At 38.6% G+C, this 18,190-nt stretch overlaps 1 protein-coding gene across 4 annotated transcripts in view; it reads left to right on the top strand.

Annotated features, from left to right (window-relative positions):
- INPP4B (inositol polyphosphate-4-phosphatase type II B) overlaps positions 1–18,190 on the top strand; it is a 309,190-nt gene that overhangs the window by 141,454 nt on the left and 149,546 nt on the right. The window lies entirely within an intron of this gene.

Raw genomic sequence — 18,190 nt, forward strand, 5'->3', positions numbered from 1 at the left:
GGACCCTTTGCTGTTGTTTAATCGATTGCATGAATCAGCACAGGAATTCCTGGCAAATAAAAGATTACTCTTCTGTGCTTTTTGATGGCAGAGAACATATGGAATAGAGTGAGATAACACCACTGTGAATAATTTTTGGGAAATATGTTTCTGATAATATATTTACCCACACCAGAATGATAATATAGCCTGTAACCTGATGTTTGAGAGAGATAATCGTATTTTATTTTAATCTCTTATGTGATGATACCTGCAGGTCTGCTGTGGCTGCTGCTATTACTGGTTTGTAAGGGTCCAAGGTCTTGTGTGTCACTGCTAAAGGTGAATCATTCTGAGTTCCAGTGTTGCATATTTTTGGTTACACTGTTAGCTTTTTATGCTGTGAAACAGTTACTCTCTTGAGATGACATATGGAGGTCAACAGGACTGTTTGAGTGATCTAACTGCTAAGGATAGGCCTTGAGTGCCATTTCATGTGCTCCAGGTGATGTAAGACAGCCTTATAAAGCTAGAAGATATCATAGGACCTATGGGATATGTGTGTTTTTGTTCTGTGGCAGTTGGAGTCCAGCTGATAGTTTTCTCTTGGGCATCAAAAATGGCCCTTAATGCCTGTATTTAATTTGCTGAGTTGCCCTTTACGTATCTGTAGTTGGCCCCCAGTATGATTAAAGACTGTGCAAACTCATGTCATGACTGTATATGCGTTTATTATCCATAAGAAGGAAATTAAAGCCATAACTTACAACTTGAGAATGTCTTTGAACTGCTTACAAAAGTAAAGTTATATGTTTAGAGGACTGTTAATGTTTTTCAGGTAGAAAATACTTGATATATTTGTTTAAATTTTGGACTTTTGTGAGCAAACAGGTTGGATCTGACTCCTCACTGTGATTTATTTTTTTTTTCCTTTTTTTTTTTTAATGGGAATATGTGGAATATTTTAGATGTAGAATCTGTATTTCTTTTGGTTTAGAGACTAAGTTATATTTTCTGTTTAAGAATAACCAGAGAAAAGAGGCATGTATGCACATTTTCACAGTGTGTACGTTTTAATTTTTGGTTATGGTTTAAGACTACAGGGCCTTAAAATAGGATCTGCTGTTTATTCAATAGAGTTGTCACCCATGGAGAGATAGAGGAATTGGGTGAAGGGAGTTTGTCTTTGTCCCTTCCCTTGCAGTTTCTATTGTGACTGACAGATGATAGAAAATAATATCCCATCTGTAAGCAAAAAAAGTGGACTTGATTCATAGTTATCCCTGTATTACTACTCTTCTAGTGGTAGATCTCTATATTGCTTCTTATACAGGACAAGATCTAGCCTAGAGAATGAATATAGTTTGAAAAGTTTTTGAAAACCTTTAAGAACTATTTATAACTGTTCCTTAAAATTGTAATACAGGAGTAAAGTCTCTCCCAGAGAATGCTATTAGCATAGCTTGTAAGTCACAAGAGAGAATACCTTTTTCTTTTTTTCATAGCAGTTACATAGTTCCCACATAAAACATTCCAGATCTATAGTTTATAGTACTTTTTTATAAGGAAAAATGTTAATACTTAGCCATCTTAAAACTGGATGTAGGTAAGAAAAATTTAAATAAGCTGTAGGGTTTAAATCAAGGTAGATTTCAGCACGTGTGTGATCCTGGGCCACCCAGGCTGTGACTTCATTTGTGCCAATATTTGGATTTCTGTTTTCATTCTAGGATATCAGTAATGATCTAACTAATAACTTGACTTTCTTTCCTATAATTGGAAGCCATTGCATTTTTCTGTTAGTTCAGGTGATTTTTTTTTTTTTTTGAGTCTGGAGGTGTGTATAGGTTTGTAAAAGTCAGGTTTAAATCTGCTACAGCTTGATACCATTACCAGGATAGATGCAGCTGCACAGACCTTAATGATTGCTTCATGACCCAAGAAATGGGATGTGTCCCTTTGGCTTCAAGCCTGTTTCAAGTGCTGTGGCTTCAGAGTTCTGATGATCCAGGCTACAGTAAAGCTGGCTTTCTTGTTTCTCAAAAATTGCTGCCACAGCTTATGGCCGCAACATGTAGCCCCACCATTTCTTAGACAGGTAATGCACTTGGGGGTGGAGGGGAATCCAAGACTGTTAGGTCACTTTACTCTTCTAGGCCATGCTTCCATACTGGTTACTAGCTCATACAAGTGAACATTTATGGCAGAATAAACCTGGAATCTGACAACTGCAAAATATTTTTCAAAAATCGGGCAACAAGCTACAGTAATAGGAATTTCCACAATGTCAGAGCTGTACTAAACCTGGTTAGTTCAGTCAGCCAGTTCAAAGCAGCTAATATCACTCATCAGAAATATATTCTTATTCTTTTCTTTTTTCCCTTGTAATTAAAATGAAACTAAAGGAAGTGAATTGTGTGCATTAAACTCAGCAGGACTTTACTACCACAAATAGAAGACTGTAGAGAAGGCAGGGAAAGGGCAGTGGGTGCATCACAGGGTGAAGTAATTTCTTGGTTTTTACCTAAACCTGCCTCTGTCCGTATAGAAGAATTAGGTCTTATTTTCAAACCCACTGGATTTTTACTATAATGCAAAAAGAATTAAATACTGCTCAGTTTGTGCACACAGGTCATAATGCTAAAGGGAAAGGGGATGCTCCCCAGTGAGGTACAACCAGAGTTTTGTTTTGGCATTGCTGACATGCAGTGTAAATAGAAACTTGTAATAAAGACTGTGCTATTCCTACTTTACTTTTATATATTTGGAATATATTTGGAATAAAGAAGCTAATAGAGTGTGTTACGAAATCTAATTTAAATACGTCCAGTGAAGCCATGCATACAAAACAGTGAGTAATGCCATATTCTGAAAAATGTATAGTGACATCTGTTTCTACATCACAAAGATTTTCTTTCCATATTGCCTTGAGCAAATTTATGTTTCACCAGCTTGAGCTGCACTGTCTTTAAGATTTTGGATAGTTGAGTTTTGTTGTAGTGATGGGGCTACACCTGTTCTTTAAGTCATTGTCCAAGAAAATTGGAATTAGAGGCTCATAAGATGTTAAAATATTACTTCTGTACCACTTTTGCACAGGCATGCTATTCTTTCCTATAAGCATGCAAGTTTGGTCTAGCAAGTTTTAAAGCTGAAGCCAGATTCGTTCTCTTTGAAAATACCACATAGCACAGATTAGGTACCACTGCCACATGACAGACTCACAGGAAATCCAAAATAGATGAATTTGTGTTACATTAAGCTGAGGGAATGCTTAGTGACTAATTTAGGAGGGAGCAGTCTTTCTATTCTGTGTTTAGAATACATATACTTGTGTCCTGCAGTAAGCATTCTGAACTTCATTGTGTTAAGCAGTGTGGCTATATTTTTAGGCAAGTGCTGTAACATTTAGCTCTGGCGAGACTTTTGTTTGCTTGTTTTCCAAGATTGGTTCTTCTGTTGCCTCATCTACATCTTATATTTTTATTACACCAACTTTTCTATCTGTAAAGTGGGTTTGAAAAATGTTTGTGTCTTGTATGGTGGGATTATGTGTGTTTTAATGCAACAAGATCTTCTTGTAAAAGCTGCTGTTGTTGACAGCTTTCTGTGTCTGGTCTCTGCATCACCCCTTCATAGATTCCCCTTATTTTCAAGAGGAGATGGAAACTTCATATCCTAACTAGGGTTACTGATTTAATGGATGTCTTTGCTGTTTACCCTAAAGACCCAGCAGGGAGATATAATCTTTGGATGGATATAAGTAGTGGAATTCACATGTGACATTCTAGATGTAAACAGCCACTCTAATGCAATCTCCTGAGAGCAAGGAGAAATGGGATGTATGAAAGTCAGTCGAAATACTTACACATTCTACAGTCTGGTCATGCATTTGTTACTTCCCTAATTTTCTCTTAATTGCTGAGAAGAAAATTAGATTAATTCAGTAATTTTAAGAGTAGGAGGGATATAAGTGAAGTTTTGGTTATGGAAACATAAAGTGAAAATTTAGATTATTTAGGCTTCAAATTACATGTCTTTTAACTGGTGAGATTTGAATCTTCTATTAAACTTGCTCACTATGAATGAAAATTTGCAAAAGATTTTTCTTCGCATTCTTCTTCGTATTGCAAGTATCCCTGTTAAAATGGAATCACACTGGAGCGAGTGGAAAAGGAAGACTGCCTGTCATGAAAAGATGCGTTTTGAGTCTGGTTGTGAAGCCAAATCCGAAGTGACAGCATTCCACGTTCCCTCATGGGCATTGATCTGGTTCACAAAACCACCACGCAGTTTAGTGTGGTTTGCCATCTCTGCTGAAGAGGCCCCACAGCTTGAATATTAGGAACACTGTAGAGCAGGATGTGAAATGCATTAGCAGAGATAAATGTGAAAGCTTGTGCATCACCTACCTGCACTCTGCCTGTACTGGAGTGCTCTCAGTCCCTCCCTCTTGTCAATGCTAAAACTACTGCAGCTGCTTTTCTTTTTCTTTAAAACTTGAAGCAGTGTTGAAAGTGCTTGACTTTGTTTAAAGAAAGAGCACTTAATTCCTGCTCTTCTCAGTTCTGGTCACTGTCATCTCCGCAGGATTTGTAGGAAAATATTGCCTTAAATTAGAAACATTCAATATCTCAGTGTTCTTAATAGAGCAGTGCTGTATAGTACCACGGTCCTACCAACAGAAATACTTGCAGTAAAGCTTCAGATGTTCATGTGTCTCTTCAACATCATGTAATTTATTTATTTATTTATTTATTTCCCCACAAATACATACTTGCTGATAGATGTAGTTTTCCTTTTGTATCAAACTATAAATTCTTACTAAATGCTATTATTAGAGATATTGGGGGGAGGGAGAGAGATCTTTTTATTCTTCTGGGCACATGCATGTGGAATCCACGTAAAGTATCATTTGTCAGTCTTTCTCAGAATTTTTAAAAAGTCTGGATACATAAAGGGAAATTCAAACTACTGACTTTCATTTGGGCTTATACTGAAATACAATCTCTCTTTGAAGTGGCTGAGGGTACAAATAAGGTTTCGTGTATCTGTAAGAGAATTGGGGATAAGTGTCAAGATCAGGAAAGTTACAGGTATAGACTTAAAGTCCATTTGTAGCCTTTCTGCTCTTTGTGCCTAGCCCTTGAAAATTCAATGGGAGGATTTGACTTTCTAAAAATCTTTCTCTCTTTGAAAGCATTCTACTTTTCATCCTGCTCTTTCTCATGCCCTCTTATTATTTTTTCCTAATTGAGGCAAACTCCTCCCTATTGCTGTATCTTCAGGGAAAGTTGTAATCTACTATTTGTTAATTTTCCATTTTCTTTTCTACCTGCTCTGTCAATCTGGTGTTACTGCTGCCTCACAGCAGGCAAAGGTTTGCTCTAAGAGCTGACATTTTGGAAAACTGTTGTAAAACTACATAGTGATGAGACCAATTGTATTCTATAAAAAATGTAAAGGGTTGCCTTGGAAATTGCTTAGAAATAAGAGAACCAAATAGTAAAAGATAACATTTTCCTGTGGATTTTTATTTTAACCAGCTAAGGATATCAGTAACGTAGGTATGGTTGTTCTAGTCTCTGTAGCACTGTCCAGAAAGTTTGCAAATAATATCATTTTTCCATGAGTACTTTTGTAGGCATATTCATAGATATCCTTCATTGCTCCATCCTCGCTAGACCAGCATGGAACACATAGGAATAGTCAAACAAATCCAAGGTGGTTATTGCACTGCCGTATCATTTCTACCTATGGCTTTTAGGGTTCAAGGGTCACATGCCTGCTACATAAGGCTGGAATGTTACCCTTTGAAATATGCACAATGCAGTGAACAGAGGAAGAAGAGCATGGTGTTCCTTTAGTAAGTGTGGAGCAAGCTGGCTGTAAAAACCTGACCTCAGGTTGAAGAACATGCTTCTTTCCTTTCAAATGGTTGATATGCTTTCCTTCCTAGTGCCTTTGACCTGGCGTTCCTTGGAGGAGGCATTGGAGGAGCAGCTCCTCAGGAGGGGTGACTGGTGCTCTTGTCAAGCAGGGTGCTGCAGCCCTCATGGGCAGGCCAGGCATTGCAAGCATGAAGGATTTCCTTGTACTAAAGGCAGCAACATGGGAATGTTTGAATGACTCAAAGGATAAGATCTGTCCTCACTGGTGATTTCTCTTTCTCATCAGGTGAATGATCAGCTCTTCTAGTTCAGGGAGCTGGGTACTTGGAGAATGACTGGCCTTACTATTAAAGACTAAGGCAGAGAAGGCATTAAGTAGGCTCAGCTTTTTCCTTGTCCTTTGTAACTGTGTTTCCAGTAAAGAATTGACATTCTCCTTGTCCTTCCTTTTGTTGCTGCTGTATTTATAGAAACATTTATATTTGTCGTTTACAGTGGTAGCCAGATTAATTTCTAGTTGGGTTTTTGCCCTTCTAATTTTCTTCCTTCACCACCTCACAACATCCTTGCAGTCCTCCTGAGTTGCCCACCCCTTTTGCCAAAGGTCGTAAGGTCGTCTGTTTATTTCGGAGTTCCAGCTGAAGTTGTCTCTTCAGCCATGCCAGTCTTCTTTCTGCTGGCTCATCTTTCGGCACATGGGGACAGCCTGCTTGTGCACATTTAAGATTTCCTTCTCTAAGAGTTTCCAGCCTTCCTGGACTGTCCTCCCAAGGGATTCTGTCAACCAGTCTCCTAAAAAGGCTGAAGTCTGCCCTCCGGAAGTCCAGGGTGGCAGTTCTGCTGACCCTCCCATCCTTTCTTCTCCAAGAATCAAAAACTCATTTCATGATCGTTGTGCTCAAGATGGCCTCCAACTATCACATCACCTACAAGTCATCCTCTGTTCACAAACAGGTCCGGTGAGCACCTTCCCTAGTTGGCTCACTCACGTCAGGAAGGTCTCCAGGAACCTTTGAGACTGTTGGCTCTCTGCTATGTTGTGTTTCCAGCAGTCATCTGGTAAGTTGAAGTCCCCCACAAGAATGCAGACTAGCAATTGTGAGACTTCTCTCAGCTGCTTACAGAGTATTTCATCTGCCTCTTCTTTCTGGTTGGGTGGTCTATAACAGACTCTCACCACTATATCTGTCTTGTTGGCCTTTCCTCTGATTCTTACCCATAAACACTCAACCCTGTTGTTGCCGTCATTAAGCTCTAAACAATCAAAACAGTCCCTAACATTCAGGGCTACCCCACCACCTCTCTTTCCTTGCCTCTCCCTTCTGAAGAGTCTAGAGCCATCCATCACAGCACTCCAGTTGTTGGCATCATCCCACTGTGTTTCTGTGATGGCAACTATGTTGTAGTTTTCCCACTGCACAATGTCTTCCAGCTCCTCCTGTTTGTTGCCCATGCTGCATGCATTGGTGTCAATGCACTTCAGCTGGGCTATTGATCCCCACCTTTTTTGGGGGAGAAGCCCTAATTCCTATGTGACCATTCTCTGATGCTTCAGTGGTTTCTAACGCATGGATCTCCAACCCCTACCTCCACTGAGATGGCAGGCCTAAGCACCTTGCTAGCACACCATCCCTCTAACACTGGGCCCCCAGGCTTATGTGAAATGAGCCTGGTTTAAACCCCTTTCCCTTTCAAATCTAGTTTAAAGCTCTTTCAATGAGCCCTGCTAACTCCTGTGCAAAAGCTAACTTTGCTAGCTACCTCCTCCATCTCTCCTCAGAGAAAGGCGCTTACCAATACTGATGTAAAAAGGTTCAGCATATTTAAAATCTAGTCCTTCAGTGGCAAAAATAGTTCAAAAATATAATATTTAACATATTTAGATGCAATAAGGATTGAAAGGATGAAAAGAAATGTATGTGGAGCAGAGGTAAATCTGCTCTTGCTGTTGTGTTATGGAAGCAGGCACTTAAAACCAGTTTGAAAACAGATTTTTCTTTTCAAGTTTTTGGGTGTATGTTCTGGGAAAACGCAACAAATTCAATTTATTAAAACAGATTTTTCTCCATCTACCATGTGTCTCACAAGAGTGTTCTTTACAGGTATGGATATATTTGCACCAGGAAATGTTTGCATTTGAAATTTTGTGCTTTTAAAGTAAAGCTGAGGAAATAATTCTGTTTAAAAAAGAATTGTATGCATTGGACTTAAAGTGAGACTATCTTCTTGAGCAAATTTTTGTTAGAAGAGCATAATAAATTGCACTCAGAGTAAACTAGTTAAATGGTTTGAATTATGCTGTACTTTAAATATTTGATGAATAAACATGCAAGGTTTATGTAATCATTTAGGAATTCCAGTGTTGTTAGAAATGTGTGTATCATTGAATTTTACAGTAACCAAAGCCTCTTTATGTAATCATTATGCAGTATATTACAGAAGCAAATTCCCATGTGGCTGAAATTCTCCATGCTTGCCTTTTTTCATGCCAGAAATGAAGATTCTGTTTTGATCTGTTCTTTGTTTTGTCCTCTTCGCCATGGATTGAGTGCTCATAAAAGGAGGGAAAAACCCCTACTTTCTAACATGCAGTTTTTTAATAAACCATTTGCAGTTTGTGCAATGTTGGCTGGAAAACCAGGAGAACAAAGGACAAATACAGTCGGTAGCATGCTCAAAGTGTAGTGCGCTTGCTTTTCTCAAAATCTCTACAGCATAAATGTGAATGAACATTACAAACATCAACAATTGAACTCAAGGTTTCAGTGTACAAAGCAGTTACTGCATTGAACATGGTATCAATGGCTTTGTAGTGTTATAGCACTTTGTGGTATATGAGAGAGATTTCCTTTCACTGAGGAGTAAACTGCCTTCCCTCACCTTGAATTTATTACTTATTGATGGGGTCATGGATCATTATCAAGCAGTCACTGGCACAGTGACGTTAGGTAGGATTATGTTTAGTATGTTTGATGTGTTTTCCCAGCATTCTGGGGTGTTGAGAATTTGGTGTATTTTTTCTTTCTTTCTTCATTTTTCCCCTCTGGAGTTCTTTTCATCACAGCTATGATATTTTTAAAGCAAGAATAGTTGAAGGTTTTTTTAGTAGCATGCAGCTGTTGATGCTTATTCTTTCAGTCTTATTATCCTTATATCCTTTGTCATATATGCAGTATCACTAATGTGAAATGAAAAAGCTGCAAGTCACAATTATCCAAACCATTTTAATAAGATTTTTTTTAATTTTGATTTGGAGTAGGGAGCACTCTGTCTTTCAATTTTCCTTATATTCCTTCCCCTAGCTTTGTTTTTCTTCCCCAGCTTTCTCTGCCAGCTTCAGCATGTATCAGTAAGGCACAGTATTTAAAACATAGCCATTATTAATGGTTCATATGTAATGGTTCATAGAGCTTTTGAGGTAACTTCGTTTAGAGCAAAACCAGAGATACCAATTAGCAAAGACTGTTCTATCAGTTTTGACTGTAAATATTACACCTGAGCCATATTCAAGTGAAATTGAGGCTTTCACTAGAAAGAAATTCAAGAAATTTATTTTGTCTGCAAGTTGATAAGCAAGTTTGTTGTCATACACACCAAGGAGGAGTACATTTGCACCAATACTAGTGTATGTATTCTTGTAAGATTAGAAGAAAACTTTTTGACAATGTGTGTAGTACATTGATCTGGCTTGATATGTACAATCATTGCTGGTGGAGGCTGAAGTCGTCTTGCTTTGTGTTTCTCATGCAACCGTTACATATGGTTGCCTACATTGCTCAGGTTTTTGGTTCTATAGTAAGACTATGGGCATTTGTCACTGTGTTATTGTTAGGCAACACAAAGAAATCATTGGATCTCTATGGAGCAGAAGTGAGAGTGGAGGGTACTACCTTCTCTCTTTTGCATGTATTAGCATAAAGTGATGCAGGTGTGTTATATCCAGCAAGTTTATGTCTCTACTAGTTCCACCAAAATCTGGGAGCAGGGCCAGAGGCAGCATTGGATCACAGTTTTATGTTCCCTTCCTTACCTTTCAGAAGTTTTACAGGGAGTGTCAGAAGCAGTCAAAAGCTCTAAACTTTTTTATCTAGATGCATTGAGTGATAAAATCTAATTCCTTTGATTGCAACAGCATCTGCACCATGAGCCGCTGTATGAATCTGTTTTGTCATAAAATGCAGATTTGTAAGTTTGGTTTTGGAGAAAACTATTTCACTGGTGAGATTGCTTCAGACAGGATTGTGTTCTTCCTGGCAAAATCTGTGTTGTGTGGGACAAATGTGATTTATTTCCTGTAGAAGGCAGCAGTTAGTATGTCTTTGAGATGCTTGGAAGGCTTGGATCTTGACACACGGCTGCCTTAGTGAAATCAAGCATGGAGGTCCTTGATTTGTTACAGCTATAGATCCTCACTGCCTCTGTTCCTGGGGAATAACTTGGCAGCTCTTCAAAAAGAAGTAATTGCAAGGCTCTTGCTCAAGAAATTATCTCTCAATGTGGAAGCTCTGCACAGTTACTGCCCAATTATTGCTACCCTGTTCTGAAATAACATCACCCCTGTGACAAGGAAGTTTCTGAATAATTAACTATGCCCAAATGGCTTTCAGGCTTGGGTATGACAGAGAAAAGACTGTCCTTGCAGTATAAATTAAAGTGTAGGTACATACACCCTGTTCCATTGAAAGACTGTTTCCATGTATGTACAATACGGAGTGAGACTTGTGTCCAGAGATTCATTATCCATTAAGACAGCCTTGGCCTTATCAGTTCGAAGTCCTCTCCTGGTGGATAAATCTGTCTTGATTTTGAATTAGTCTTAGTACAGGGTATTTTGTAGTGATACAGTGATGGATTCCTTTCCCCTGCTCCTTTTTTAGAGTGTTCCTCAAGTAGTAGCTCATTGGCCACAGGCGCAGGCTCCTGTAGCAAGTACCAGAGGGCTTAAAGTTTTCATGTGTTTTTAGATGTGAAACATCACAATCAGCAGTATATTCAGTATGAAGAAGACAAAAAGCCTGTTGACACCAGCTGTATTCAACTCCATAGGATACTGGCATTTTTAACATCTGTCTTGTCTCCCAAACCGCACAAGCTGTCTATTGAAGGAGTTAGAGAGACAGTAACAAGAAGTGAAGGGACATCATCTAGTTTGAAAAAGCAAACTATTATTTGCCTTGGATTTGGTTTGGTTCCCCCCTCCTCCTGCTAGTTCACTTTTTTCTTGACTTGCAGTTTGGTTTTCTGTACGTGTGCAGCCTGTTTTGTATGCCTGAGGTGGACCATGCTGTTTTCTTAGTGCTTCTGAAACTCTTAGATGAAGCTGTATCTAGAGGTACCTGATTATTATTATTTTTTCACCTTTAGTTAGTCATACTGGACATATCTATTGAAATTCTACTGAATGAGTAACTTGTCCTTTACACAGGTAAAATTGGAAATTCAGGTTATTTATATAAAGTAGTTCATACCTCTTATAATCCTCAACACTTGGCTAATATAACATAAAATATGCTGGATTGCCAACCTCCTTTTTAAGAGAAAGTGTCATGAAATTTGTGCTTTTTATATTTGCATCTGTGTTACAATTATAGCAAATCTTACTAGACTGCATTGCTTAGACACTCCTTTAGATTAGGCTATAAATGTTGATGTGTTTGAATGATTACCAGTGGAAGGGGCAATAAATTCCTTCCTTCTTTAGCAAATGGCTGTCATTTATAGCAGTTTATTGAGATGTTTATTAAGTTAACCTGCACAGCGTTGCACTTCACATTTAATTAAAATGGAAGTGGTTGGTTCTGACTTTGGAGTTCAGCACTGTAGGTCCTGTGTTTAGGACTGGGTGGTTTATATCTTGCTGTTTGGCATTTTCCGCAACTAAGAGTACACTGTCTGATATCAGATGCAGTTGAAACTTTGCATAGTATTGACAGGTAGTGCAATATGATGAGTTATGGAAGTCTATTTCTTACTATCTTAAAAAAAATCGTGTTCAGGGAATATGGAATTGTATGTAGTTTGCTTACTTGCACCATAACAGTAATTTCAAGTAAATGTTATTTGTGGTTTCTCATTCATGTGATTTATTCATGGCTTATTCAGATTCAGTGCTACAAACTATGAGAAAAAGCCTATAATACTTTATTAAAGCCACTTAATTTTTCAATGAAATATTTAAGTTGCCTTTTCAAAGAGGGAAATATTTTAATTGCGATTGAATTAATCTGGTAATCCTACATTATTATTAGCACTTATTTTAAGCAGATAAACACCTTCTCCCAAATTAGCCCATGCTGATGCTGTAAAAACACCTCACCTTACCGAAGAATACAATGTGTTTGGGGGACGGTTGGTTTTGGCTCAAATTTCTGAAGTTATTTTATGTTCTTGTCTTCCATGAAATGAATCCTGTTTTAAATGGTGGTATTAGTCAAAGGAGCCTTGAAGTGTTGGGGGGAAAAAAGGCCCAAGAATATTCATCTTGTATGTTTGATTTCTTTTGAAGTGGTTTTGGTTTGGTTAGGGGATGCTTTTAGGGGGAAGGGGTTTGTTACTAGTAAGATCCTTGGCCTGATGGTACTTTAAACTTGCCAGCTCTAGCTTACTGGGTGAGTCAAAATTTCCACATGGCATAATTTTTGGAGACTGGGCTGGCAGGGAGTCTGAGGGTGGGGTGCTGCTTGCAGCCCAGAATACAGGTTAGTATCTGAGCAATAATAGCATTTCCAAGGGAGAAGGCTGAAATTCTGAAAGGTGCATGTATTTACATGAAGGTTTTTTAATTCATTTTTAGATGAGGGTTTCAGTTGTTCCTCTTTAATCTCTTCCTCCTCTTCCCAGTTTTCGGATCACTGAGATCGCATTTAAGTAGTTTATTTTGTAAGCTGGGTGAAAAGATTGGAGTTTGTTCCACGTGGTCTAAAAGAGCAGTGTGTGCTGTTTAGTGCTCTGACTTTTCTGTATGTTGTTTCTAGAGTCGATAGACGAAAATGATCTGTATGATGAAAGATGATGATCTGTAAGATGAAAATGGTCTGTACTGAAATTCTGAATAGCATTGAAGGTCAATGACCTGTGTAAATAGAACAGTTCCTATGTATTACAGGAGGAACGTGTGTACCTGTATTTACATTCACACAGTATGTTAGAAATGATTCTACTTTTTGAGGTGTGGTTTCTTCAGGATGTTAGAAGAAAAGAGCTGAAATGTAGGCTACCATAGCAGGTATCTTTATTTACTTATTTATTTCTTGGTGCTTTTTCCTATCTCTAAATCGACATGGTCCTTGTAACCACTAATGAAGTAAACTATGTCTCTCCTTAACCTTTCCATTTTTAGAGGGGAAAATTGAAGAAGCAGGGCTTTTATTGTTGCTTTGGTAGCTTCAGATCCAGAATTGGATTTTTACCAGTTCTGTTAATCAATCCTTTTCTCTAAAGTCTGTATCTGAAAGTGGAGGTAGTGTGTGACCGCAGTATTTCTCTGGTGGCGTTAGTTCAAGCACAGAGTTTTTTGCAGCATGTACTGAGTCTCTTCTGGGGTTTTATGAAAACGTTACTATATTCAGAATATTTTGGTGCTGAATATTAACTTGCAGCAATTTATTCACTGGAAAATATTTGTACAAGGAAGGACAGTGACAGCCCTGCTAGTCTGAAGAAATCTGCATGTGTATCATCCCATTTTTAAAACAAAAGCCTCGTGGCAGCAGATAATTATTTTAATGTTGGTTATCTAATTGTATCTTGAATGTAGCACCATTGCAAAGTTTTGCCAAGTGTGCAGTCTCTGTGCATGCCTTCTGATGGCAAGGTTTGTGTCCTCACGTTTGCATAAATCCTTATATATAATGTGTAGGCTGAAGAGTGTGAAATGTCTTTGGAGTAAGCTGGAGGATGCTGAACCTGTGAGCTGCATGACCCCTCAGCTCCTGCCCACATTGCTTCTAACAATCTAACAGCTCTACCTCAGGCTCAAAGTGTCTGCGCCACACAGAGATTACTCAGTGTGGGGGGTATCTGGATAAAAGGCCACAGTGCTTTTCCCTTTGTGCTTGATCTGTTTGGACAGCTTCAGAGTTTGGGCAAGCTTGTCTGTAGTGTGGGGTTAGTGTGCTTACCCTGTGGAAAGCAGGTGAGTGTGTCAACTTCTGTCAATGAGACCTAGCTGCATCTGTACCCGTTTAAGGAAACTAGATTTATGTGCAGAGCTTGTTACTTGTAGGAGAACTCTAAGGAGTATTTTGCAAACTGAGGCATTGCCATTGGTATGCTGCCAGACCTCCAGCAGAAGGTGTGTCTGCATGGCAGTTTTGCACCAGGGAATTGGACCCTCTTGTCAAGTGTGAGTGTAGTTTCTATAGAGGAAGAGAAAGAGATACACTTAATTTTAAGTTAAATGTACTCCCCTCTGAAGTTAACAACTGTTTGACTAAGAGATGGCAACGCTAGACACTGCTTGAACATAAGCGCTGAAGTCATACCTTAGTGAAGGTATCAGGAGGTGTTTGACAGGCAGCTGTAGCTATTCGAATCAAGAACATGGCCGAACATAGGGAACCAGACTTCTGTTTCAGGAGTAAATCCTCGTGATAAGCAAAGATGTACTGAAGTAAGATACTTCCAGAATGAGCAAAGACACTCTGTTTAACTGGATTCTCCTGGCAGTCTTAAAGATAATGTTAATTGCAGCAGTTTTTACGATGGAAGACAATGTTTGCTGTACATCAGTGCAAGCTGCATTTCCTCCTCCAGAGCTGTTAGTATTTTTATAGGGTTTAAACTGAGCTCTGGATGTAATTTAACTCCAAAAATTTCTTCTTAATGAAATTTTTCTGTACTGTAAATGTACAGAAATGTCTCCAGAAATAATATATAAATCTAGTATTTGCAGAAATAGCAGAATACTTAATCAACAGTCTTACTTGGAACTGAAAAGGAATTTTTTGAAGAAAAGCGGAGAGAAAAAGCAAGGATGGATGCCTCACTGATCTTCATGGAAATTGTTGAACTCCCTATAAACTTTTGATGTGCTCATGTTGCTTACTGTTGGAGTTCCTATCGTTCAGTTCAGAAACTTGGAGATGTGGTTCAGTAGTGAGTCAAATGTGATTTGCCATGGACTCCCCAGCACTTTCTGTTGGTGTAGGAGCCCCATTTGACTAGAGCAGCTTGCACTGGGGCAACCAGCATGGCAGGAACCTGGCAGTGCAGAACTAGCAGCCCGAAAGGCTTGACAAAGGCACTAAAAACTTCACAAAAGGACGTTAGTCAGCTTTGTTTGGTCTGCTGGCAAATGTTTAGACTTCTGAAAAATGACAGTGAGGTTTGCGATAGCCTCAGGTTCATGGTCCTTCCTTGTTAGTTTGTCTTTTAAAGCACAAGACACGTTACTCTTGAACAAAAGAAAACTTTTTGGCATGATTTTCATTGAATATTTTTTGTTTAGTTGGCAGCTGCAAAGACTGAGTTGATTCTTACATAATTTTGTTCACCTTTAGATTTATGTAATTTCTAGCAGGCTCTGTTTCGTATCACTTTATCAGTTACTTTTTGTGTTTTAGCATAGATACACCACTCCAGTGGGGGGGGGGGGGGGGAAAGGATAAAAGGCAGTTTTCCAGATATTTTCTTAACAGATAAAGAATGCAACTAACCTACTTAGACTGCTGCTACTCATATGCTGTAGTAGTCATTGAAGAAATCGTAGCTTATACACTGGGCTGGAAAAAAAACCTGAAAGGTCTGGAATGGTACTGGATTGTCTAAGGTGCTTTTTAGGAATCAAACGTGAGGTCTTAATTTTTTTCCTCTCCTCCCCTCCTCTCTCCCTCCCCCAAACCCAATCAGTTTTCACTGTAGCTGAAGATTATGTTAAGGCTTATGGGTTGAATTTAGAATGATATTCAGACTGGAGACATTTACACACCTAAAGATGCCAGTAGGCTGCTGTATGGATTCTAATAAAGTTAAGCATCCAATTTTTCATTTCTTAATTACTTGAGGTACTTTTAGTCAACCCGTACTTACTTAGATACTTTTAAAGCTGCCTGAAGAAGTCTGCCAACACCATTTTTAGACTCTATGTATGTTCGAAAAATGTGACCCTAACTTTGCCAGATTGGTGTCCACTATAGCATCTCTGTTACAGATGTCCGCATGCCAACACAAAAGTGATGTGCTGCATAAACTTTCAAGAGGCAGGTCAGGTACCCTTACAGGAGTTAATCGACTAGCAGTCTGGATGGAACACATTCCTGGCCATCAGATCATACCTTAGACTGGCTTCTAACACTTGTCCATAATAGGAAAATTGATTACAGCTCTTCTGTAATCACGTGGGGGGTGGGAGGTGTATTGGCCTGCACAGTGATACATACAGCCTTTGGGCAGTCTGGGGGAGAACAGTGTCTCAGCATCCAGTCCTTGCCTTGGTGATTATTTTACAAAATCAAGATGAAGAAATTCACTTATATATGGCTGATAGACCCTGAAAGAATGGAGAGGAACGTAGGTTTTAATGCAGTTTTACTAGGTACAAGTACAGTGAGACAAACACTGTGAGGATTGAAGATTGGGTAGGAGCACCTTTGGAATAAAGAATCTGGAAACCCATGTCTGAGAGGTTTATAGACAATCAACAACATGTCACGAAAGTGAAGTATTTTCAGGAAGAAGTTGCCATAACCATAACAAAGTAGTAATGCAGCAGAACAGACTGTTTCCATTGAAACATTTGGGACTGAATTCCAAAATATTACTAATGTGATCTGCAGCTTCCCTGACATTTCTGTTGGGAAACTGGGTAGGTATCACTGTGTTTGGTCTGTCATTCTGTTTACCATTCTTTGAACTTGAACATGCAAATTGTTACTATAACATAATTCTGTCTTATGTGCCTGAAGAGAAATATATTGTGGAATTTGGTTCTAATTTCACAATTAGGAATTACATAATGTCTTCTCTATTTTGTAAATGGACTGTTTGGTTCAAAAGCATGGGTTGGTTTTTTTTCACTATACTGTGTAAAATTTGTGTTTCGTTTTGTTTTCTAGAAGGGATGAAGGTTGATGTTGGCTAGTTCAGTGAGTTAAAGTCATCTTAAAATTGAACTGACCATTCAGAACAGTGAGAACAGGTGCACTGAATCTGAATGACTTCAGCCTTGCAAAAAGAATGAAGATTTTTATTTTGAGAGAGGTAAAGCAATAGCAAATATGTGACAAAGGGGGATTTTAATAAATAAAAGCGTTAAAAGACAATTAGTAAACGTGGATTCAGCCTATGCCCGTGTTTTTTAATGAACAGTTAAACTTTTGAACTGAGATATAAATAATATCTTCATTATTCCTGTTCTTAGAGTCACAGGGAAGCCTGTGAAGGCTGTGATCCTTTACTTCTAAATCTTTGTTATACAGGGCCACTGGAAAGGAAATTAAGTGTTTGATATAGCAGTGAGAATACTCTGATGAAAGTTCAGCTCTGTCAGCATGTCCTTTCTAAATTCCTGTTCTCTGAGTTTCGGTGGGCATGAAAACTGGCTTCAGGCTAAATATATGAAGATTTAAGGCTAAACTCTTACAAGTCTAACGGGATTTTGATGAAGGAATCTTTTATTGTGACAGTGTGAATATATGTCATAAGGAATATTTCTTAAAATGAATTTTAAAAATAGGTAGTCATTTTTAGGTACCCGAGTGTGATGGTTTTGTGTGACGATTCTTGGGGGGTTTGGTTGTTCTGTTTTGTTTTTTTGGTTGTGGTTGTGGTTTTATTTTTTTTGGGTGTGTTGGTGTGTTCTTTTGGCTTTTTTGTTTGTTTTTCTTTCCATTTAAAGTAATTCAAATAAAAAGGGAGAATAGGCTGATAAGAAATGAGGAAAATGGTATGTGGAGTAAAATACTGATCTGTGCTCATACAGATGTATATAATTAGCACAATTACTTACTCAAGCACCTCAGGACCAGACAGGAATTTGGATTTATGTGTATTTCTCCTGCTGCATATTGGTTGTGCATAGGTTAGGTGGTTAAAAATGATGGAGGCTTCATAGCAGGGTATCTCTGCTCTGGTCTAGAATAGCAGTCATAGCCCTCAGGGCAACGCAGGCATAACAGCAGCCAAGCAGTGCCCAAAAGAATTGAAGGGGTGTAAAGCTCGAAGGTGACTTACAGTGTTTCAACTACATTCAAAAATATGGTCTTTTGGATGGGGGTATAACTTATATTTGTTTTATCAGCATATGCTAAAAATGTCTTTTGTGTCAAATGTCAGTCAGAACATGAAATTGCAAGGTGTGTTGCCCTTCTCTAGTTTCCGAC

The sequence above is a fragment of the Strigops habroptila genome, chromosome 7, assembly GCF_004027225.2.
Source record: "Strigops habroptila isolate Jane chromosome 7, bStrHab1.2.pri, whole genome shotgun sequence".
NCBI lineage: Eukaryota > Metazoa > Chordata > Aves > Psittaciformes > Psittacidae > Strigops > Strigops habroptila.